This window comes from Trematomus bernacchii, unplaced genomic scaffold (assembly GCF_902827165.1).
Source record: "Trematomus bernacchii unplaced genomic scaffold, fTreBer1.1, whole genome shotgun sequence".
NCBI lineage: Eukaryota > Metazoa > Chordata > Actinopteri > Perciformes > Nototheniidae > Trematomus > Trematomus bernacchii.
This window is the reverse complement of record NW_022987973.1, coordinates 19,504,865-19,530,657: the sequence shown is the minus strand read 5'-3', so window position 1 is coordinate 19,530,657 and position 25,793 is coordinate 19,504,865.

Sequence of the window (25,793 nt, the reverse complement as noted above, 5' to 3'; positions counted from 1 at the left end):
CCTTTTAAATTAGTGACAAGAAACGAACACAATTCTATGAGCATGCCATAGGTCTCTAAAGGCAGGAAATGACTCACTTCTGCAGACTCACTTCTTGAATGTTATGGTTCAATATCACAATAATTTCCTCTGGTAAAGAGTCAATCTAAATGAAATTATCTTGTCATTTTCACCGCTAGTGTGAGTTCAGTTGTGTCTTCAATGCCTACACTAGCTGTAAAGGGGAAAACATTGATGTATTGATTAGGTGACTTTGGTCTTAGGAGTTTAAAATAAGTCTCCCCTGTTCTAAACGTACACGATAATATCACACTAGATTTTGTTTCTGGTCGTGTTTCGAACATATTTTCATTTCACAAAACTTTGGGAAAGTTGATGCTGGTTGTTGAACCTCTGAAGGGGACAGTTGCATGCAGCGAGGTGTGCCGCCCCTCTGACCCCTCAGACACAATGTCCTTGTCTTTGTTTGCCACCACATCTGTTTGTGTCTCACTTGAGCATTCCTCCCTGTACTGTCCTCCAAAGTCACTATGCCTCTTGTAAAACTAAAAAGGTCAACTGTGCACAGAGTACGGTGACACAAAAGAAAAACAAGTGATGTAAATTAAATCTGTACCCATCAACACAGCAATCAAAAGCAGACATTTGTACAAAGGATCACTGAAAACGATGTTTTTGGATTGCTCTGTTGATTGATTTGATATGGAATATAATGACTACTGTACAACACTATTTGCAAGTCTGTGTGTAAATGTTTTTACATACTGACAATATGATACAATTATACAGTTTTTTAATTATCATTGTGTTCATGAATAACGTGTTAATTTCAGTGACTACTTTTTGTGGGATAGGCTCTGTTTTGCTGTAAATAGTGTGTAAAGTGAAGGGTTCTGTAAAGAGAGTACGACTATGTGAATAATTCTCACTACCACAGCTTCTTAGGATTTGAGAGTTGCATGTCGATTATGACAGAGAAGCAACATTTCTATTGTTTTTACTATTTCTTTATTTTTCTATTCTTGCCTTAACCCTTTTATAATTGGTCATAGTTTAATGTCTTTTCACCGTTTGGCAACATTAGACAACATTATGTATTTGACTCGCCTGTGTATACAGATTTCTGATCAGTGTGTCCCAGACAGATCTGAAGCATTTTGAATTCCAGATAAGTGTAGACCAGCGTCAGTCCCAGGAGTCTTTGCAAATGGGCGAGGAGCCCGGACAGACTTCACTTCACACGTTTTTATTTTTCCAACACATGTCTGTATGAAATGAACAGTCTTAATAAGAGCCCGAAAATAGAACTATGTACACATGTAAAAAAAATCTAATATTGAAAATGACAATGTTGTTCTTGACTCAGTTCCTACAAAAAAAGCAAGCCATTGTGTTTAATGTCTGACTTTTTAAAAGAAGCAGTTTTGGACCTTCTAGATCCTGATGTGCTTGTTCATGTTTTTGATAGAGGAACACGGCGGAGGAATCCTCCAGGTCTGTTCATTGTTTATTCTCCAGATCAAAGTGGCCAACTTTATTGTACCCAAAGGGTTAAGTGTCATTTGACTTGAAGACTGTGTCGTGATAAGAGTTTGCTGTTAATAAATATTTTAGTTGTTTACTTTATTTGGTCTTTTGCTTCAGAGTGTGATGATGACTGCCAGGACAGATTCTGTATATGGCAGCTGTCAAAGACGCTTAGATGGCTCGCCATCACGCCATCCATGGGCAGCTTAAACAATAGCAATGTTTCCAAGCCTCATAAATGAAAGTCAATCCCACCATTGGGATGGAGTCGTGGAAATGACTTTCATGTTTCTACTTTTATCAATACTGCTGTTATTTTATTTCCCTCAGGAAATGTATGAAAGGCTGCGTAGCAGTACAGATAAGTTCATTATTTTGATGGTTTAAGAGAGCGCCGCTGTGCTGTTCACAGGAAGCCTGTAAAGAAACACTTTTGAAGCTGCATTGTGGGAGGAAAAGAATGTTTCATGCTTCACAGCATGACATATTATTTTCCTGCCGCATTTATTACATTGCACACAAAAAGCACCTATAATTAAACTATTCTAAGTACAAACATGGAGGTGTTCAAAAATAGCTGCAAGTTACTCTAAACTACATAAAAAACATGATTTTCTGTGAACATTCAATAACTCCAGAGTTTTCATGCTGGTGGTCCAAGAAGAAGGATCAGGTAAACACCAAAGTCAGACAGGTTCATCCTCTGTGAAAACTGAATGTCTGTACAAATCGGTTTCTCTGTTAAATCTGTTTAATACTTCTTTATACATTTCAGTTTGAACCTTTTTATAGACTGACAGGAAGACATTCTCCACACGTTTGCCGCGAGTGTGGCTATGTTGCACCGGGTTCAATGTATTTGTTCATTCTAACATTTTTGAGCTTTCAGACTTGGAACAGGGTATGGTTATGCATCTTGCACTGCCTGATCAAAGCATTTCACTTTTTTTTTACTATAACTCAAGGATTTAGTAGCCTCATCCTAACAATGCAGGTCATACATGATGATTCAAATATTCTGTTTAATGTACATCCAACCAACCAATACCTCCTCTCTTTGACATTGCAATCGAACACAATCCAGGCAACAATTAACATGTCCTACTCAATATGTTTACCTTGTATTGTATTACTATTATGATTATTCCTGTGACTACACTATAACATCACACCAACTCTATTGGGGAATGTAGTGTCCCAGTTCAGCATGATATATTGAAACTACAATAATGTAAAATAAGATCTTAAAACACACCAGAGAATACACACTTTCAATACTATACTAATAGTTCCCTTTATGTCATCAGTCCCAGTGCATTACCATGAACATTTGCTTCCCACAGATCAGTATGAACGTCTTCATCTGAGATGGTGAAGTGAGATGCCTCTGGAGAGACAGGGTTGGGGGGGCTGCTCTCTAGTGAGGGTTCAGTCAATTAACCTACTGTCAATCAACTGTGAAGCAAGTGCTCTGTTGTTCTCTCCACTCTGGCTGGTCACTCTGAGTGTTGGCCCAGCGCTCCCTGTCCTTCCCGGCTCCTGCTACCCTGGGCCGGGACCAACTCCACCCAAAGGTGCTTACCATTCATGGGCTGGAACCTGGGAGGTCGCCACAGAGGTGATGGAGTGACTCTCTCAGCAACAACTCTCATCTACGGTATAGATGCAGAGGGGGAGGAAAGGGGGGAGGAGAAGCAAGATAGAGCTATAATTGCATGAATGTCCTGACTCCTGACATAACAGCACACAATTGCAAATAGCTTTTTCAATCAGCTGTAGTTTAACTTGATGAGATATCTTACTCTTCCTGATAGATTTCTTTGGGGGGTGGGTGACGACAGCAGATAGAGCAAGCAGTTTGGCATCAGCTCAGCAAAACAGAAAGTAACTTCTGCAGTCCCCCCAACCCGCCCCCCTCCTCCACCAATGCTTCCCCTAGCCACAGCAGTCAAATCAATCAATTTCTCCTATTTCTATTGACATTTCACGAAAACCCCGGGCAGCTGTATTGAACTGCAAGAGGCAAAAGATACAACTGCTCCACCTCAGGCTGAGAATTAATTCATAGGCTATGTACATATTGCTAATGTAATACATTGAGGATTAAGCTGCTTAAATGCCTTATTGACATCCTGACCAATCAATGGCTGTATAATTAAAGAGTGCAGCTGAGCCAGTGACAAGGCGAATCACGCCGCCACTATTGACCTATGATCAGATGGATCAGTGTTTATTTAACCCAGTGTCGTGTGTGTGTGTGTGTGTGTGTGTGTGTGTGTGTGTGTGTGTGTGTGTGTGTGTGTGTGTGTGTGTGTGTGTGTGTGTGTGTGTGTGTGTGTGTGTGTGTGTGTGTGTGTGTGTGTGTGTGTGTGTGTGTGTGTGTGTGTGTGTGTGTGTGTGTGTGTGTGTGTGTGTAATTTAATAGATTTGTTTGACCTGAAGAACCTGCCTGCCGAGTCAATATTGATGATGTTTGATGTGATTAATATGTATGCATTATTTGTAGATGTTACATTGAATCCAAAGTGTAAAGAATGAAAGAAATCAATATCTAGACTCACAAAAATGAATTACATTATTCCATGTTCAAGCAAGGGTAAAATTAGTAAACCAGACGGAGAAGATAATAGAAACTGGAATCTTGTTTTTAGCTCCTGGCCAAAGGGTTGTTCGCATAGCTAAAGGCGCTAAAGTATTGATGTTCACAGTGTAATGCAGGAGAAGCCTCTGCGAGCATAAAAAAATGCCTACTTGGAACTTTTTATACCTTCAATGTTAGACTTTTTCCCTCCTCTTTTATAAATTGCAGTTTCAGATCTTAAGATGAAGTCGGAAGATACCAATGAATGTTAAAATGAAGTGTTTCTTTTTAAATTAGAGTGGGCAGTTCACCATCCCAAAGTATGAATCTTTCATAGAGCTCCTGAAAGGATGAATGAGATTAAACGGATGTGCTGCAAGAGAGAGATCTAATAAAGATACATAGTGAGCTGAAGCAGTGTGTGCATTGACAGACTGTGTGAAACACCTAAGTGAGAGTCTGAGCATGTTGTATAACTATAATGTATAACTCTACCTTTATACTGCTTTTTAAAAACCTTCAACAAAAGTGCTCTAAAGGTCAAAATGAAGAAAATTGAAAAAATTAATTAATCAAAGGTTAAAAAACTGCAATTAGCCAGAGGTGCATCCTGAGTCCTGGATCCTGAGTCCTGGATCGCGAGCCCTGGATGCTGAGTCGTGGCTGTGCCTGTTGCTGTGGTCCTGAGACCTGGATCCTGAGTCCTGAATCCTGAATCCTGGATCCTGAGTCCTGGATCCTGGATCCTGAGTCCTGAGACCTGGATCCTGAGTCCTGGATTCTGAGTCCTGAGTCCTGGATTCTGAGTCCTGAGTCCTGGATCCTGAGTCCTGGATTTAGAGTCGTGGCTGAACCTGTCACTGTGATCCTGCCTGACTCTCATCATACTACTTCTCTGATGGCTCCCACAGGATTGTTGACATCCTCGTGGATTCATCTTCCTATTATAGATACATGCATTTCCAAACATTTGGTCAACCTATGTTGTAAATGTATTATCTTTTCAATTTAAACACGGCATCTATTGCACGTCTGTCCGTCCTGGGATCCCTCCTCTGTTGCTCTCCCTGAGGTTATTCCTCTTTCTCCATTAACTGTGGGGTTTCTTTAGAAGTTTTTCCTTGTACGATGTGAGGGTCCAAGGACAGAGTGTGTCGTATTGTCATACTGATATTCTGTACAAACTGTGAAGTCCACTGAGACAAATGTAACATTTGTGATATTGGGCTATATAAATAAACATTGATTGATTGATTGAGGTGGGAAGTAACTAAGTACATGTATTCAAGTACTGCACTTAAGTACAATTTGGAAATATTTATACTTTACTAGAGTATTTCCATTATATGCTACTTTGAACTTTTACTCCACTACAATTCAGAGGTAAATAGCAGAGGTGTGGACTCGAGTCACATGACTTGGACTCGAGTCAGACTCGAGTCACCAATTTGATGACTTTGGACTCGACTTGACAAAATCACAAAACACTTGCGACTCGACTTGGACTTGAACACCAATGACTCAGGACTTGACTTGGACTTGAGCCTTCTGACTTGAGGTGACTTGATAATTTAATTCACGGGTCTCCAACACGCCGATCGCGAGATGCCGCTAGAAGAGCAGACTCCCGTCGGGGAGAGCAGAATCTTCAGCCGCTGCAACTCTTGCTGAGAATCCATGCAGGCAGGGGCGGGACTTTATTTTGCTGAGCCACCATGCGGCCAATCATATGCGAGGACACACTAGGATCATACCATTATGTGAAAGAAGGGTGGGGGGCAGACGCTCCAAAGACAGCAGGTGTAGTGGTACAGGCCAGCTACAGAGCCACGGGGAGACGGGGAGCCAGATTTAAATGCAAGCGCGTTGGGAAAAGTCAAGAAATTAGCGAAAACCGAAAAAAGAAGCAGCATCTGGCTGCATTTCAATGATATTGGAGAAAGCAAAGCTGAGTGCAGGATTTGTAAAATGAAAATAACCTTCAGAGCAGGGTTTTTTTTTTGGTAACCACTCAGGATTTATTGTCAGAGGTGGGAGAAGTTCAGATCTTGTACTTGAGTAAAAGTACCAGAGTGTAGGAATACTCGGTTACAATAAAAAGTCCTGCATTCAAAATGTTACAAGTAAAAGTACAAAAGTATTAGCATCAAAATACAGTTAAAGTACCACCTGCAGAGGGATCTAGATTCAGGTGTTCTTTTCCCCATAGAGACCGCCTCGCTGCACATATTCCTTGCATAAAGATAGATTGTGGGTCCCTTATAACATGTTGAACACAGTGGAAATAAACATTCTGGTTACCTTAACATCAGGGATCTTATACATTAAACTCCTTCTGAATCAAACCGTCACGGTAGCCTTACCTTACTGATCCCTCTTACAATAGAAGACAAACACGTTACTTTACCAGCAGAGAGAAAATGGATTATTAAATTATTAATGTGACTAATAAAGAGCAGTTTGATTATTATTCTGTTGATCGATGTCATTACATTTGTTGAAAAGCACATAACGACTTGTTTAAGACTCGTTTTGTCAAAGTTTAGGACTTGGACTTGACTTGAACTTTCCCATCCTGACTTGAGACTTGACTTGGACTTGAGCGCAAAGACTTGAGACTTGACTCGGACTTGAGCGCAAAGACTTGAGACTTGACTCGGACTTGAGCGCAAAGACTTGAGACTTGACTCGGACTTGCAAAACAATGACTTGGTCCCACCTCTGGTAAATAGTGTACTTTTACTCCACTACATGTATTTAGTACCTTTACTTACTTTGTAGATTTGGATTAAGGATGTGAAATATACTTAAATCAGACTTTATTTACACCTGGAGTAAATTAACAAGCTACCCTGCAGTATACACAGTCATTAAAACTAGCTGCGCCTTTACCAGCTTTGATAACACTTCAATGATTAATAATTATAATCAAAACATATAATATATTATTCTGGAATGGACCAATCTGCATAATGACTACTTTTACTTTTGATACTTTAAGTATATGTTGATGCTAATACTTTTGTACTTTTACTTGCGTAACATTTTGAATCTAGGACATTTACTTGCAACATAGTATTCCGACACTCTGGTGTCTTGATATGGTTACTTGAAGTAACCATATCTTACTTCTCCCCCCTCTGTATATAGTAGAAGAAGGAAGTAGTAGTTATTGTAAAGATTCAAAGTAGATTATCTTATAAATGATTTGGCGGCTGTGGTTCAGTGGATAGAGTGCTGGACTTCGAATCAGGGGGTAGCAAGCTCGAGTCCCACTGCAGTCAGGATGTCGTTGTGTCCCTGGGCAAGACACTTCACCCCAAATTGCTCCTGTGGGGATTGTCCACAGTACTGAATGTATGTTAGTCGCTTTGGATAAAAGCGTCTAACAAATGACATGTAATGTAATGTAATTTGTTTAATTAACCATATGTGGTTAATTGCATGACTAAAGCTGCATTATTTAATTAGTGGCCACTAGGGTACAGAAACATGGATGCACCAGGATATATCTGACAACAATGTTGGCAATGATGGCTCCTGGATCAAAACTTTTTCCGCTGTCAACCTTTACAATGATTACTTTGGTGACTTACTGCAGTTCGGGCAACATTTCCATCCAATGATAGCACTGAGAGCTTCACCATGTCTTCACCATGAGCCTTCAGAGGGTTCCTTTGCTGTGAGGACCTTGGGAAAAGCAAATCTAATGGCATTCATTTTGGTCATTTTGAGGTTTCTGATTTAAATGCAAGAATAAGCCGTCAGGAACGGGCTGTGTGGTTAGAAACAACTTGAAGAGTCGAGAAAAAAACAATTAAACCATCAGCCGTCAGTCTCCACAATGACCTTCACACAACCGCCCTGTCCAGCGCTATTAATTCTCTGTCACAACCTAATAAGCAATAACATTTATCAATTAGGCAAACAGATTTAAATTGAACAGCCCAGAGGCACAACCATCTACAAGTGCCAGGCTCATTTAGAAAAAACACAGTAGACATAAATTCATTCTTGAAAAGACCACGTATATCAGCAGATGCACTGGTCTCTAATGTGCTTGTTTATCAAGTGTATGGAGACAGAGGATAATCAGTTGAGCAGGCAGCTGGCCTTTATTAAAAAAACATGCATTCGCCATCAACTGTTTAAAAGCTCAAGGCAATGTTATCCCCTCAGAGGCTGGTTATGAGAAAGGCTAGGTTCTAACAGAAACATTCTTCTGAATCAGTTTTTATTTCCCAATTCAACACATGGAAAACAGAGTTTAAATTGAAAAACAGCACATCTAATATCTCCTACGATTAATACAGACAGAAAAACAGAGATCTTAAAATGTCCAGTTGCTGAATTAATGTTCATGTTTGAGCCGAGAGCTGAAGGTAAAATATTCAGTGTTATGCAAATGCAGACCTAAGTGGATGTTCTTTTTCTTTTAAAACATTAAGCCTATGTTACACCAAAATGACACACAGCCCCTTGAAATAACGTAAAATACCAATTGCATAACGCTGAATAATTACATCTTATTATTCATTCCCACAACTCCCTGTTTCCCACTATTTCCCTGTGCATTTGTGATTCATCAACAGTGCTATGAAATCCTTAATCTGGGCCGAGGAGAGAAACTGGGCCAGTTGAGGATGATCAATAGACTTTTTATGATAACATGACAGATTCCTATTTGACGTGACGCGCTGCAGCCTCCAGCCCCTCCATCGAATTCCTCTGCACTCGCACTGACTGACTTTGAATATTTGAATGTGAACAAAGCAGATCTTGACAGAATCCAGCCTGAACTTAAAAGTCTTCATTTCCTGAAGTGACTCATGTTTATTACGTGTGTCGAAATTAGGAGGAGGAGATACTAAGTACAAAGAGCTTTGCAACCTATGGGATAAAAAAAGAAACAATTGTTTGGGACTAGATACAAGTAAACAGACAGATCACTTTATATTCATACATTTGATATCACTACTGCAAGCTGTACCCAGCAGTTCAGTTTCGGCAGCTAATTTTGTAGATAGCAATCTAACAGTTATTATTGTAGAAGTGCTGGGAAGCCAAAGTGGATTCTAAATGTTTCATTATATTGTAACTTAAAAAAAAAAAAAACTTGTTTATTTTTTATAGTTGTCTTTTAAATCCACACCCACTTTCAGACGCCTGTCATTATGTCAAAATGTGGAAATGTATGGCAAGCCATTTGAGTATTTATTCCATATCCTTGATATCAGACGGCAGCTGCCTACTAATTTGACTTGTTAGATATATGGTCACACTAGTTTGGCACTCTGCTTTACTAGTTCAATAAAACATTATACTAGTCACTCTTTTTCAGCAACTAGTGGCACTTTTGTCCGACTAATTACCACATAAGCCTTACTAGTGACGCCAGGAGCAGCACTCGTAGCACCAAAGTACCAACATGTAAGCTTTTTGATGAACTAGTGGCCCTCTGACCGTACTAGTGACACTAAAAGTCTTACAAGTTAACTAGTGCGCTGCAAAAGCTCTGACATGTTAACTAGTTACAAAAAAGAAGCAGAACTAGTTAACTTGTGGCATACATTTTTCTGCACTAGTTAACTAGTAGCACCCAGAATCACTCACTAGTTAACTAGTAAAGGCACATTTTCACTAGTTAACTAGTTGACACCTCTTTTGACCTTACTAGTTAACTAGTTAACTAGTTAACAATAAGACAGGCTAAAGCGAACTTCTTCATCAATATAATTGAAGGTGCGAAAGGAACAGTAATGGTAAAAAAGTTTGGCAAATCTTAAATAAACTATTAGGTAAACATACCAAACAGGAAAATAATGTTCTAGAATTAAAAATCAATGATGCCCTGATAAAAGACCCTGCCATAATTTCATTTAATTTCAAACCTTTATTTAACCAGATTGGTCCCATTGAGATCATAGATCTCTTTTTCAAGGGAGACCTGCACCCGTGTTGGCCAACTCTCTCAATGAGTATTTCATAAATAGTGCTCTGGACATTACAAAGCTCTTCCCGCCATCTGAAGTCTTACCTAGCCCGACTGTGGATACACAACCCATTTTTGACCTGCAGGAAATCACAGAGGTTGAGGTGAAAACTATAATCTTAGGGTTAAGAGGTTCTAAGGCTAGGGATGCAGATAATTTAGACACCAACTTTATAAAAACACATATCGACGGTCTAATAAAACCAATTACTGTGCTAGTAAATCAATCTATCAGCACGAGGGAAGTTCCATCATCCTGGAAGGTGGCCACGGTGACACTGATCTTTAAATCTGGGGATAAAGCAATGATATCCAATTACAGACCAATCAGCATCCTCTCCTGTGTCTCTAAGGTAGCTGAGAAATGGGTGTCAAAACTAATCACCAAACATTTAGACAAAGGTTTCGCTCCACTCCACCCAATGCAGTTTGGTTTTCGTGCTTACCACTCCACTGAGACAGCTAACTGTGTCTTTGTGGAAAAGGTTAATCTATGTTAGACACAAGCCCATATGTAGGTGCTGTCTTCTTTGATCTCAGGAAGGCTTTTGACACTGTTATCCACCAAGTGCTCCTTACAAAGCTGACTTATTTCAATTTTTCGGCAGTTTCGATACATTGGTTTAAGTCTTACTTATCGAACAGAAAACAGTGTGTTTTGGTCAACGGTACCAAATCCCCCTACCTTGTGAACCCTGTTGGGGCATTACTGTTTTCACTGTACATTAATGACTTGCCTAATGTATGTCCTGAGTTGAATGTGCAAATGTATGCCGATGATGCGGTCATCTTTGTACACGGGAAGAACACTGAAATTATCTTATCTTGTCTCTCAAATGCATTGGACAAGGTTCAACACTGGCTGAACAACATTTGCTTACAGTTAAATGTAAAAAAAACAGTATGCATGATGTTCAGTAAACGACGAGTCAAAATCTAAGGATCCAATGTGTTTTTAAACGTAGCAGAAATAGAACTAGTCTCCAAGTTCAAGTATCTTGGAGTCATAATGGACTTAAACTTGACTTTTAAGAAACATATCAAGAAAGTATCCAATACCATTAAATTCAACTTGCTACATTTTAAACAAATTAGACCTTTCTTAACTGTCAATGCTGCACAGTCATACCTCCACTATCCAGGGGCGGACTGGTCCCGATGGGCCGCTCGGATAAGTCACTAGCACCCCCCCCCCCCCCCCCCCCGACAATTTGCTCGCGGTAATTACTTGCGGCGCTCGGATAACTCACTAGCAACGCCCCCCCCCCCCCGTTAATAATTTACCGAGGTGGGCCGGCGGTACCAAAGTGGGCCGGTCGAGAGTCCCGGGCTGATTTGTAGTCCCAGTCCGCCCCTGATTCTATCCCACATTGGATACTGTTTTACAAACTGGTCATTTGCTTGTGCCACAAACCTGAAACCTATAGAACAGCAGTTTTGACAATTTCAAGTCTTTTAAAAGTATGTGTTTTTTTTATAAATGTTTACATGGACTGGCCCCCCCCTCCCTTAGGGGAATTCATCCACAAAAAACACACTGGACGCTGCACTAGGTCAGAAACCAGAGGAGACTGTGTCACCATAGACGGACAACTTTTGGACAAAATGTCCTCTCCATTAAAGGCAGCTCATTGTGGAATAGCCTCCCAACTGAGATACGGGATTGTCCCACTCTCAATAGTTTTAAAGGACAACTTAAAGAATGGTTGAGCAACAAATAGACGTGTAATCACCGCTAAATGCACTTTTATACAGGGGTATCTCCTCTTGTACTTTTTGTAGCACTTTTATCTTATCTTGCACTTTATATATCATAGCTGCTACATTGTACTGCCATGTGGTAAATGCTTATATGCTGCTCATGCAAGTATGTTGTATGTGATGGGACTACGGATGGAAATGAGCTCAAAGCTAAAATCCGGCTCATTTACACTTGTAAGCATTATTTTTGTTTTAAAGTGTTCATCAATGTGCACTGTCCCGGTTCAAATAAACGATTAAATAAATGGAAATGAAATAGTTGCACAGAATGCTAATGAGGAGGAGGGGAAAGAATGCATTGAGGTCTCCTATTGGCCCTAAGCTATAGAGCGCCACCCAGCCCAAATAGTTTCTTTAAGAGCTTAAGTACACGGTGTTTTAAAATACAGTCATATGACCATATTTACAAAAATATAAAACAAAAGTATTTTTGTAAATATGATCAAGTGAATGTATATCCAATTAGGTAAGAACATTGAAGACTTTGTTAAAATTTGAAAGTTGCCTTAGGACTGCAGACAGGAATATAGATCCTGTTTAAAAATGTTATTACGCTGCAATTTGAAAGGTGCTTGGATTAGAATAGCACTGTGATAACAGAGGGACATTAGTGATGGATAGAAATATGGAATAACCCTCTTCGGATAACAACTTTCCTGAGAGGCTGAGAGATCGCCTCCATAAATATTAGTCTAAGGCAAATATGGAGAGGTTGTTTATCTTCATACAGATCTATCGTTACCCTGATTTTAAGATCTGTCTAGTGTTTCAGCTTTATTCATTTCATGAGCATCGCTGATAAAATGTCCCACGAACATATCTGCTACTTTTGTGTCTCGAGTGCCGGTGTTCTCACATACGCATACGCACACTCGCACCAACAAAAACACACACACAAAGCGGAGCAAAGCAAAAACAGAAACATGTATTTTTCTAGGCAAAACATACACTGACTGAGTTCCCACGGACAAGATTTTAACAGTAGGCACTAAATATCCGACTGATGCACCTCACGTCTTCGAGCTCTATAGCTTAGGGCCAATAGGAGACCTTGATGCATTATTTCCCCTCCTCCTCATTAGCATTAAAGGGCAAAGGGTTCACTAGTTAACGTGTAGACATTTTGAGCCCCACTAGTTAACTAGTAAGGTCAAAAGAGGTGTCAACTAGTTAATTAGTGAAACTTTGCCTTTACTAGTTAACTAGTGAGTGATTCTGGGTGCTACTAGTTAACTAGTGCAGAAAAATGTATGCCACAAGTTAACTAGTTCTGCTTCTTTTTTGTAACTAGTTGACATGTCAGAGCTTTTGCAGCGCACTAGTTTACTTGTAAAACTTTTAGTGTCACTAGTACGGTCAGAGGGTCACTAGTTCATCAAAAAGCTTACAAATTGGGACTTTGGTGCTACGAGTGCTGCTCCTGGCGTCACTAGTAAGGCTTATGTGCTAACTAGTCGGACAAAAGTGCCACTAGTTGCTGAAAAAGAGTGACTAGTGTAATGTTTTATTTAAAGGGCCCATGTCATGGCCATTTCCACTGATCATAATTACATTGTTGAGGTATACTAAAATAGATTTATACTGTGCAATTTTCCAAACTCACATTGGTTTCACATACAGCATCTCTGTCAAGCATGTGTATTCAGCAGTATTCACTCTCTCCACTAAACGACTCGTTGGAGCTCTTGCCCCCCCCTCCCTGTGAGCCTAGTGTGCTCCGATTGGTCAGCTCGGCCACTCTGTTCTGATTAGTCAACCACCAGAGAGGCTGCGCCCATGTCTAAACGGCTGCTCTCAGCCGAACATCAGTCTTATCATGGCGTCGGTACAGCCGTATATTTTATATACATATATATATTTTTAACTGTTGTTATAGAAGAGTGTGACGGCCCCAGGGCCTTTGTCTTACGATGGGGTGGAGCTGAAGAGGCTAATCAGCGCGATCATGGACACCTGGCCGGAGCCGAGGTGCTAGCCAGCTGCCGGGAGTCACACGGCAGCCTCTCTCTCCCTCCAAGCAGCACAGCAATCCTCTTCCCTGACCACGTGTCTCTGCATTTACCACAATAAATGTGCCGTGGTTTTGTAAACTCGTGTATGTCTCCTTGTCTTTCCGTTGTGGCCTACGAGCCGGTCATAACAAAGAGTAAGTTATTTTTACCCGTTATAAACTACTACTGTTTGATGAGAAATCAAATCATGGTTTGCTATATATAGTATTTCCATTAAACTTTATTTTTAGAAATGTACAAAATGAACGTAAATATACATATATACACGGTATATCTTGCCATAGAAATGTTTCTTACTTGCACTCATTTGGCGTCACATTCAACCGACACAAACCAAATTTGACTGTGCCAATCAAAAATGGCTAAGTGTCTTACAGTACAAGCCAACATTCACACACACACACACACTCTCTCTCAGACAATAGACCACACACTACAATACAAGAGGAGGATGTATGCCCTTTGTACATTTGGTTCCAGAATGCAAACAGCCAATAAACAACAATAATTCTGAAAACGTACTCCACATTGGCTTGTAAGTGAGCACACTTTTCCATCGGGTGCAGCTGTGGAAAATTCACCTCTTCAGGCCATCGGCATTACAAGTGTGTTGTCGATTGGATGAATGGTTGTCAAGAAAATCAAAGGATAGACAGATGGACAGAGACTCTGTGTGTGTGTGTGTGTGTGTGTGTGTGTGTGTGTGTGTGTGTGTGTGTGTGTGTGTGTGTGTGTGTGTGTGTGTGTGTGTGTGTGTGTGTGTGTGTGTGTGTGTGTGTGTGTGTGTGTGTGTGTGTGTGTGTGTGTGTGTGTGTGTGCACTACTAAGAAGGCAAAGGTCTGCTCAGTAAATAGGACTGGGACAGTTAACAGGACTCTCACTGGGTAATGAGACAGTAAGAAATGCTAAAGGATCCCTGGGAGGGCATGTAATGAAGCATTGTTTGAGGGATGAGAATACACACACACACACTCACAGGTAATGAAGCATTGTAGGAGGTTGAGCCTGGCTGAGGCTGATAACATCCCGGTGTGCCTGATGGAGGACAATGGGCCGTAGAAATGGAACCACACCGTCTGTGCACCAAACTCTATACCTCCACCCCACACACACTCACACACACAAACACAGATGGATGGAGGTAGCTGAAAGTGGGGCTGAAAGATAACAGGGAGGCCTGAAGTGGAAAAGAGGACTGAAAAAGATAATCCGTCCTCGTTGTTCTGCAGCTCTGTTCCTCGGCCAACACTGATCATCACTGCTGTCGACCCCAGAGCCCGATGCGTCCTTCCAACTGGTTTAATTAAAAGACACATTTTCATAAGAGAGCCGCAGGAGCTCTGTGGGAACTGCCACATATGGACGCCTTCCAGGAAAAATGTTATGGTAGCATGGATGTTCCCATGGAAGCACTGCTTAGATGGCCGAATTCTTTATTTGCCTTTTTGTTATCCTCTAACGGTTTCTGTTTGCCAAAAGATTTGCGCACTCTCTCCAGAACATTTACCACTTCGCCTGTACTTCACGACTGTTCGCGAGGTGTATTTGATGCAGGTAGTTAATTATATTGTGAGTGGGTTAGCCAAGGCAGACTAGTAAAACTCCCATCGGGCTTTTGTTCCCATCATCCGGCTCTTGTCTTTGCTCCTTGTAGCTCTCACACAGGCAGAATGGGAGTGAGACATGACTTGCAAAACAAATGAAATTCCATTTTTTATCTGGGTGAGCAGATGGAGAACAGCCTCTAAAAAGCGTTGGCACCTCAGTGTACCCTGTAGTCTAGACAGTTCTTACCAGCAGCGAGGGTTTAGAAATTATTATGTGGCTTGTTAGGTGGGAACGGCTGTTTTGTTTGCTGGAATAATGAAGTGATATTGATACAGCTCAGGCAACAGAGAAAAACAAGTACTGGAAATGGATTCTAAGAGTCAATTAACCCTGGATAGATGGGGGTTGCAATGCACTTGCTTCCCTACGCCAGTCTTGCATTTTGGATCTCTTGCAAAGACAGCCTACGGAAGAAAGTCTGCTTTCCATTACGAAAGGCTGGTATTAGTTTCCCTCAGATCATTTCAATTATAAGAAATAAGCACATATTTTTCCAATTTAAATCATGTTAAGGATATAGCCCAGTCCAAAATATAAAATTAAGATTGAGGAAAAGTAGAGAAAGTACATTAAACCTACCTTTGCTTGTTCTTTAGCTGCATATGCTGTTACCTGACATCTAGCCTGTTCAATTTAAAAGAGATCTTTTCCTTTAAGCCGGACATTTCTCGTTTCATGGATAGTTAGTCACAAAGAAACACCATTGTCTCATGTCATCCCTCGTCTTCTGTTGCTGATGAGACATGTAGGATGAAACTGTAACTCTTCAGACAGCCACACTGTTCAACAACCCATCTGCACCAGTATTCATTGCATCTACCCGTACACACCCGCCGCAATCTGGGGCTGCCTGCTCCCCAGCTCGGTGCCAAACGCTGTGGCCTGGTTTCCAGACACTCTGCTGCCCAGCAGGAGGCAGTTTGAGGAGGTCTGCACAGTCCCATAGAGGCTGACCTACAGGGAACAAACCCTCTGCAGCTTTCAGGCTGGATTCCAGTCCGCTCCACATATCCCCCATGGCTCTCGAAGTTACAAAAGTAGGCTCATATGCCCTCATTTTGTTAGATATTCTACTAATAGAATTAAGAAAGTGGGACTCATGCAACTTGAACAAGTAGTTGGAAAATATTATAAATTACTAATATTGAGTCAGTTGCAACTTAGCTGGTATTGGTCTTTTACATTGGGAGTCTGTGTGTAATTATGGCAAATGTGGAAACGTCAACTGTACAACAGAGGCGCTTTGAGTACCAGTTGTTCATATTATTCTGTCTTTCTGTCTTTCTGTCTTTCTGTCCATGCCCCCCCCCCCCCCCCCGTGATTCAAAGATTCAAGATTCAAAGATTTTGATGTCATATGCACATAAGCTACAGTATAGAAATGGCAAATGAAAATCCTATGACCTGAGCTCCTCCAACGAAGCAACTTATATATAATATAACTCTATATACATAGAATATGATATATACAAGAACAGAATGTAAAATTAAATATTGTACAGTAAGATGAAATTAAATATGGTTTATTACGGTGATAACTATTTAGATAAATAAGTCAATTGCAATATGACAAACTGATGAATGTTTATGGAGGCACTTAACAGAGCTCAGGTGTTTAGCAGTCTCATTGCTTGTGGGATAAAACTGTCCCTGAGTCTGGTGGTTTGTAATGATGATTGTGTTATGCACTCCCACCGTGCATCGCTGGTTGGACGAGGCATGTTCCTTGAATGACTTCAGTCAGCATGAAACCTTCAGAGGTCACTGCAGGGGAGAAGGATCTAAGTGAAGAAACTGGAGCGAGAGTCAGACCCCAGCATTTGGCATTTACTGGCCTTTTGCTTTATTGTAGGACACTCTGCAGGAGAGACCACTGACAACAGAACATGCAGGAAATGACACGCAATGTCCTAGCCTTGGGTTGAAGCTCAACATGTGGTGGACATTGAGCATGCTGTGTTATAATTCTCCATCATGTGATGTGCATAAAGGCACACAATCCTACCCTCCTTACAGAACTGGTGTATGTCGCCCGACATACTGCTTTTTCTTTTTTGGGGGGGGGGGGGGGGGGGGGGGGGGGGGGGGGGGTTTACTTCACTGTCAGCATGTGGTATGGATTTAAGCTTATACCTAATACTATGGACCCTTCAGTGGTCCTAATACCCTGCAATCCTTAAGAGTACAGGGCAGAGAAGCATGGACAGAATATTGACCATCTATTTTGAAGGGATGATGCTTCATAGGGTGCCAGAGCCAGAATAAACAAAAAAAACAAATATACCTCACATTTTCTAAACACTAGGTAACTTGGTAGTGAGATGATGCAATAAAGGCGATGCGGGACAATCCGCTTACAGATAGGCCGTTCTCATTTTATTTCTGGTACAGCAGATGCAGCATCAGCACTGTGTAAAGGTTCCTGCTCCATCAAATAAGACACAAATATTGTAATGGCTGCAAACAGTAAACACCTCACAGGATTTGTGGATAAAGGTAAAACAATAATACTTTAATGCAATCCAGTACTATTAAGGCCTAATCTTATACCTTTTTCAAAATTTCACAGATATTGTATTTTTTTGTTGTTGTAAAGGAACAGAGGTCGATTAGCCACTGTTGGTGTAAAGGGAGGGAAACAAGACCAGTATTACTGTCGGCACATAGCAATAATGGTTCACAAATAATGCCTTTATTATGTTAGTAACCTTAAAGCAGCTTCTTATTACAGATGTCTGACTGTGACTTACTGGTGGACATTAAATAACAAAATACTATTAAATATAAGAGAAATAATGCAGGTTCCCACTGCTCACCAACAATGTTTCAGTCCAACCGAAACGTCTTCTCTGACATAAAGGGGTTAAGTGTTTATGCATCTTCTGCACTCTAAAAAACTGTCAGTTTGTTGTGCGATAAGTGAAAAGAAAAACAAGCACTACAGACAACCAAAATCAACAGTCAAATTGAGCATGGAAAAAGTCATTAAAGTAGAAATTGTAAATGTGCGATTAGAAAACAACACACAAATGAAAAACTGACTTGATGCAATTACACTTGGTTTCCCATCTTTACCAGTTAATGCAGATGCTCTCCTAAAAGTGACACCTTGGCCCTCAGGTTTATGTGAAACTTCCCACTTTCTTCATGTACCATTTCACTTTTACTTTCAATATTTTCGACAGCACTTGTGGTCAGCAGTCGTTATCTTGGACAGCCAGGACTGTCTGTGTCAGTGAAGGCCTAATCAGTCCAAACTCATATTCAAGCTAATCTAAAACACACACACTTTTTCAACTCATCACTTCTGCTGTTTCTTCTGTTATTCATTATACCCATTATATCTTCTATCTAAATAAATTATGTTTAAACGTTCCAAGTAATGATTAAAGAAGCGGCCGACAGTGAAGCAGAGGGTGGCAGGTGGTCAAATGGAAAGTTAAAATCAATACCAATTACGGTTCGGTTTCTCTCATGGAATCAGGATGAAAGCCACACAAGATAAAACAAAGTAGGCTGTGCCCAGAAACTATTTTCGGATTAATATAAATTCCATTTATACTCAGCCAACATTCAGCACCCAAACTAACGAAGTGTGAAAAAAACCGTTTTGCTCTACTTTTTGTTTGAAAAGGAAATAAAAGGATTTGTTCAGGTCTTATGAAAATGGGTTCAAAGAAGTCACAAATTAAAGTATTTAAAGAATATCCATGTATCATTGTGATAACACCTTACACCACAATGTATCCATTGTCTATTTAGAATGAATTATTTGTGTGAAGAAAAGATAGAGCATATTCAAAGAAGGGATGATCCAGAATTTAACAAGATTCATTATATTCATTTATTTTGTCACTTTTATGTTTGCTATCGCAGGATTTATTCACCACATACTTTTTCACTGCTCTGACAATTTAAGTAAAAAGTAAGTGATGATGAAAATCCCTGACAGGAAAAGCAGAAATTGAGATTGAAAAAAGTTGAGGAGAAAAGTTTCAACTCTGTGATTGGTGACCGTCATGACTGCAGATGCTATAAAAAAAGAGCAGAGGGAATGAAGCAGGAAAGGAACAATCTTGTAGAAAGCTGTGCCAGACTGTGCACCGATAAGTTATTGCTAAACCCGCCTGGGGGTGAGAGCAGAAAACAAATCCACCCCATTTGTGAGAAATCTGGATAACATCAATATTCATGATGGAAAGAAAGGTGTCTGAATGTGTGCTGGCCACGCGATATGACTCTCCCCCTGATACAGAACAACGCTGACATTTCGGTCATCACCAGGAGGAAGGATTGGTGTGGGGACAGGGCAGCCCAGCGCTGGACAGTGTCACAGCGTTCTGCTTGAGTGCAGAGCTTTGCATAATTACACAACAACAATGGTGGATCTTTCCTCCTGACAGTGTTGGAGGGAGTCAACACCACTTTGGGCAAAGAGCATGTACTTTCCTTTTAGGGAGGTTTTATGACATTACTGCCTGGAAACACTATCTGCTCTGAGGAGCAAAAGGCCTGACTTTAGACATTTAAATGGCACTTGTGAATGTCATTGGCACTGGATACTGCAGTTTCGAGTCACCACTCAATTGTGTGTGGGTGCACATTTAGATACTATTCCATACTGCTTCTACCCACCCATAGAAATATGAAAAAATAAGAAAGGGCAGCAATTAGCTAAGCATAGAAGTTTCATTGGTTTTCAGTCGCTAGGGTAATTCAACTTAGAAATCTTGGCCTATTCATTTTTACACCTGTTATCACTCTAAGCCCTATTTATTTATCTGTTTATATGCTACGTTGAGTAACTCACAAGGGATTAGACCAGACACTTTACAAAAATAATTGTATTTGTCAAGTTTGTCAAGAGTTGAGTTATATTTCTATTAAAAAAGGAAAGTTGACAGTGAGCATCTAATATAATCTGTGTATAACAACTACCATGACAAGCCCAGTGTGTGCAGAGAAAATCATGAACTTTACATGAACGTTATGCATTGAAGGCTGATGATATGCATCTGACATGTGGTGTTACCCCAAGCATCAACCACAGAAAATTGCACCCAGAAATATTTCCCTCAGTTCAACTGCAGCTTCTGTACACACATCCACAATGTGGCTACACCTTTTACACACAGGTATACTTAATTTGCATCTGCAGCTGGTTGAGATGAATTACAACCAAGTAAAATAACAAACTCCTCTGTTGTGCCACTGAAATAACTAAGAAAGAAGTGAAGAAAGAGAAGCAGCCAGCCGTAAAGTAGATTCCGTTTGTTGACAAAGATATTAAATCACGATACAGACTGATTAGGCTGTTAGGTGTCTAAAAGGAAATTGAAGGTGAAATGTCCGAGCTCCTTCAGCTGAGAGAGAAGAGTAATAGAGACAGCCAAAGCCAACATTTTCATCTGAGATCAATGCTTTCTAATCCAGGACACATGTACGCATTAATGATCTCTTCACCTCTTACACCTTTTTCCTCAGTCCTCATCCGCTCGATCTTTGACTTACTCGATCCCTTAGCCGTTTGCTGAGATAAGGGGTCCCCCTATTCCAATAGCTCCATCAGGCTGGACAAACATGAGTTGGCAACTAACGTTTTAAAAGCGTCCTCCCTTCTAATGATTTCTGAAGTGTTAGAGGAATCACTGATTAGTTACCATTTTTATGTTGGTTCAATCCATACAAATTTGTATTTTTCCCCTTCGATTCGGAGAAACAAATCTTTTTTTGGAGTTTAGGATGGCAGAAGACACTACACTACCCAGAATCCCCAGCTATCGTTTAGGACTACACCATGTGCTCTGTTTGACAAACCCCGTGATTAGTTCTCAAGCTCTGTGATTGGATGTTGGAGTGGCAGTGTGCAAAGTTTACACCGCGTCAAACAGCACTTTGAAATGGAACGAAACCCATCGACGGCACACTATCCAAATCAAGACTCGATAATGTCCTACCCCCCCCCCCCCCCCCCCCCTTAGGTCACAGGCTCCTCCAACAGTGCAACACAATGAAACAGATACACACAAAAAATAGTGCAAGTAAATACAAAAAGAAAAATAGTAAAATAGTAAAAAGTTAAATAGTGCAATAAGAGTCTACGTATATACTGTCACAGTCTGCTTTCTCACTCACCTATTTTCTGCATTAACATTCCTTAGTCACCTGGTAGTCACACCCTGTCTCTCTCTCTCACTCTGTTACACCCATCAGCTCCATTAGTATATAGGCCCACTTCACTTTCACCTCAGTGCCAGATCGTACTTTGCAGCATGCCAGTCTTTCCCGCATTACCTTCCAGATTGCTCTCCCGGTTTCGACCCTGCCTGTCCCTGACCAGCCTGCCTCGCCTGTTTCCTGACCCTGCCTGTACCCGGACTATTCTGCCTCGCCTGCTCCCTGACCCAGTCTGTACCTGCGACTCCCGTCTTGCTTTCTCCTGGAACCCTCGCCTGTCCCCGACCAGCCCTTTGCCTACTATCTGCCGTTTCGTCTCCTACCAGCCTATTGCTTTAAATAAAGCTGGTTACCGACTATCCCTGGTTTCCCGTGTGTTGCATTTTGGTTCTCAGCTCGTTTGTGACATATACAAGTGATTGAAATATGATATATTAGACAAATAATTTCTAAGTAGCAGCCAGATGAATGTTATGGATGTTGTTTCTAAGTTCAGGTGTTTAATAGTCTTCTGGCCTGTGGGATGAAGCTGTCCCTGAGTCTGGTGGTTTTAGTCCGGATGCTGCACTGCCAGACGGCAGCAGACAGAACAGTTTGTGGCTAGGGTCTTTTATAATCCTGAGGGCTTTCTTTAAGGTTAACCTGGTATTTTTACTACATTTATTTTAGTTACTTTACAGATGTGGATTAATGATGTGAAATATAAACAACCCTTAAATCAGACTTTAGTTACACCTGAGTAAAATTCAGTGAAGGTGATTGTCAAGTGCAAACAATCAGGCGAGATATTTGATAGTTGGTGCTTGAGAAGACAAAAAATGTATCTGCAGATCCCTATAAAGCATATTCATTACTCGTTATTCTCTAATTGTTCATCAAAAACTGTATATAATGGCTATTTTGCACATCCCTTTCAAGATTTCAAGATTTTCAAAGGTTTATTGAAATATCATATACACAACTACGGTGTAGTTATGCAATGATGACAAACTTGGGTCATAGGTTCCTCAACAAGAGATCTATCAATATGTGTGTACCTCCACCATTAAACTGTCATATTCTGCACATTTCTTATTCTATCTACATACATCTTATAAGAGTATAATAAATATGTATAATATCGGTTAAAATAAGTGCTTCAACTTTGCAGGAAAGTTGATTGTCAAGTCCCAAAACAAACCATGCAATATATTAAACGTTAAGTACTTTGTCAGGCTTAATATAGATACCCCCAAAGCTTTTTGCTTACATGTATTTAAAAGAAGACCTTAACCTAAAGTATTATTTAATGTTTAAATAAAGCCTAATTAGTTTGTCTGTTTTGCACATCCTCCTATTAATATCTTTGTACATCCGGCACTAAACTGTTTTATTCTAGATACCATTTACAGTATCTTCTTGATATTTTCTATTCTATATTTATATCATTGACCTTCTACTTTCCTCCTATTTCGTATATACTCTTAATATTTAAATGTTTTCATAAAATATAACACATTCGAAAGTGCTTTACAAAAATGAAATACATTAAGAAAAAGGCATTTTAAACAGTCATTAAAAAGCAACACAATCTACCTGCATTGCATTACTCTAAACGTGTAATAACATGCTTTAACCAGTAGGTGGTTTGGGTTAAAAAGCTGTCAAGTCTACAGTGTTAACAAAATAAAATATACTGCTGTTTAGGGTTTAGTTTACGACGGATATATTTAGTTATTGTTTTGATATTTGTAACACAAAAGCGATGGAAAAAACCCACAGCAACACAGAAAAGATGGTCTTAACATGACCCAGCGGTCTAGTAGTTAATAAAAAACAATAATATCAAAACAAATTATTACTACTAACTTTATTGTGAAATTAAAAGAGAACGGTAAAAAAATAGTTTCCGGTCTATTCTGAGGCCCGATCTCTGTAGATAAATAAAGAACTACGACAGATGTGTAATATTTAATGCAGCCAAACCATTCATTACAATGCATTCATGTGATGACTTTCAAAGAGTAAAGCAAGCACTGCTGAATAAAGTATGATTTTATCTTTTACGAAACGTTTTTTTTCATATGGAATGCAGTTGGAGGTCAACCAATCACAGAGCTTGAGGCAAAGCGGAACAATAGCTGAGGATTCTGGGTAGTGTAGTGTCTTCGGCCATCCTAAACTCTGGGATAAGGATAATCTGGTGTTTTTGAGTTGATGAGTAGTGCAGATGTCACTGTAAAATCAATCGACAGTAAGGAGAATACTTACTTCCGGGTGTAAAATCCTCCGTTATCCAATGGGAATGGACGCTCACATTGCTCTCTGCGTCCGTAATACAATAAAGGGGACATGATCAAATAGGAATATAATTATCTTTTAAATAACGTTAACTAAAGGGAACAATCTATTTGACACAGCTGAAGCTCTGGCCTTCCTTAAAAACTAACTAATTTAATAAAAATCACAGTTGTATTACACATAATGCACTGTTTTTTGAGAACAAAAATTCGTAACTAATGCACCATAATACATTCTGACGAAAAATAAAAATTATTATGAATACAAATAAAATAAAAGAAGCCTCCCGTGAGTTACTACAAGCTATAAAGTAGATTTTAAAAACGTTTTATAGAATAAAAGCTCACTGCTTGACGTTGTAGAAATGCGTGTGTGCACCACGACAAAGGAGCCTCATTCACTTTACATTGGGGTTGTTTGCGTGGTGCCGACACGTAAATGTAGCAGAGTGCGTGACTCCACCACGCACTGCGGTGTTAAGGAGTCGTGGTGGAGTCACGCATTCTGGTGAGACCAGGTTGGACCGGAGGCACTGCTTTTGCTAGGTTGACTCCTCTGACTTTCTCCACGGTCCAGTATGTTTAGAAAAAAAAAGGGCCATCTATTTTTTTATATCACAGAGAGAGCTCTGCCATCAAACTGGCCACACCTCTGACACGTGGGAATCTAAAAAGCATAGGATACACTGCATTATGACTCGTATAGTTAATTTGCATCCAGAGCTGGTTGAGATGAATTACAACTACGTAAAATAACAAACTACTATGTTGTGCCGAAAGACCTAAAAAATAAGTGAAGAAAGAGACCTGGACACTGGAGGTGGATGGGGTCTATGAGGGTCGCAGCCATAGCACCTTAAACTTACGCCAGCCGTAAAGTAGAGTTTGTTGACAAAGACATTACAGCACGATACAGACTGATCAGGCTGTTAGGTGTCTCATAGGAAATTGAAGGTGAAATGTCCGAGCTGCTCCAGCTGAGAGAGAAGAGTAATAGAGACAGCCAAAGCCAACATCTTCATCTGAGATCAATGCTTTCTAATCCAGGACACATGTACGCATTAATGATCTCTTCACCTCTTACACCTTTTTCCTCAGTCCTCATCCGCTCGATCTTTGACTTACTCGTTCCCTTAGCCGTTTGCTGAGATAAGAGGTCCCCCTATTCCAATACCTCTGTCAGGCTGGACAAACATGAGTTGGCAACCAACTGTTTAAAAACGTCCTCCTAGTGAAATTCTCCTCTTGATGAATAATCACAATTTAATGACACCATTTTGCTGAAAAGTTCAATATCATTACCAACCAGAGAGTGAGAGATGTACAACTCACCAGCGAATGAAAACGACACATTCCATTCACCAATTAAAGATATGGCCTTGAATATTTATGTGGGCCCATCTGCTCCAGCTAATATTTGTAACTAGAAATGGGTATTGCTATGTACCTTACATTTAGTATTATATTACCTAAAATGTTGTATGTTAAATGAAATGTATATGATATGATGTATCTTGAGGGGGAGATGCAGGCTTAAGTAAAACAAGAAACCCCCCCCCCGGGGTCTAGACAGTGGTGGTGATGTTGATGATGGGAGGAAAAAGATGATGCAGACCTGGATAGGTGAGGAGGGGACTTTTGATGATCTTAACCTGGACACTGGATGTGGATGGGGTCTATGAGGGTCGCAGCCATGACACCTTAAATGACAGCTGACTGCAGGAGGGAGGACAGTTTTTGGCAGAATGATGATAGGCTGTTTGAGATTGTGGAAAGATGAAGTTGTAGAGTGACACCCATGACTAGCCTATTAGAGGAATCTGGGGGATTGAGAGAGATACAGTAGGTTTTGAACT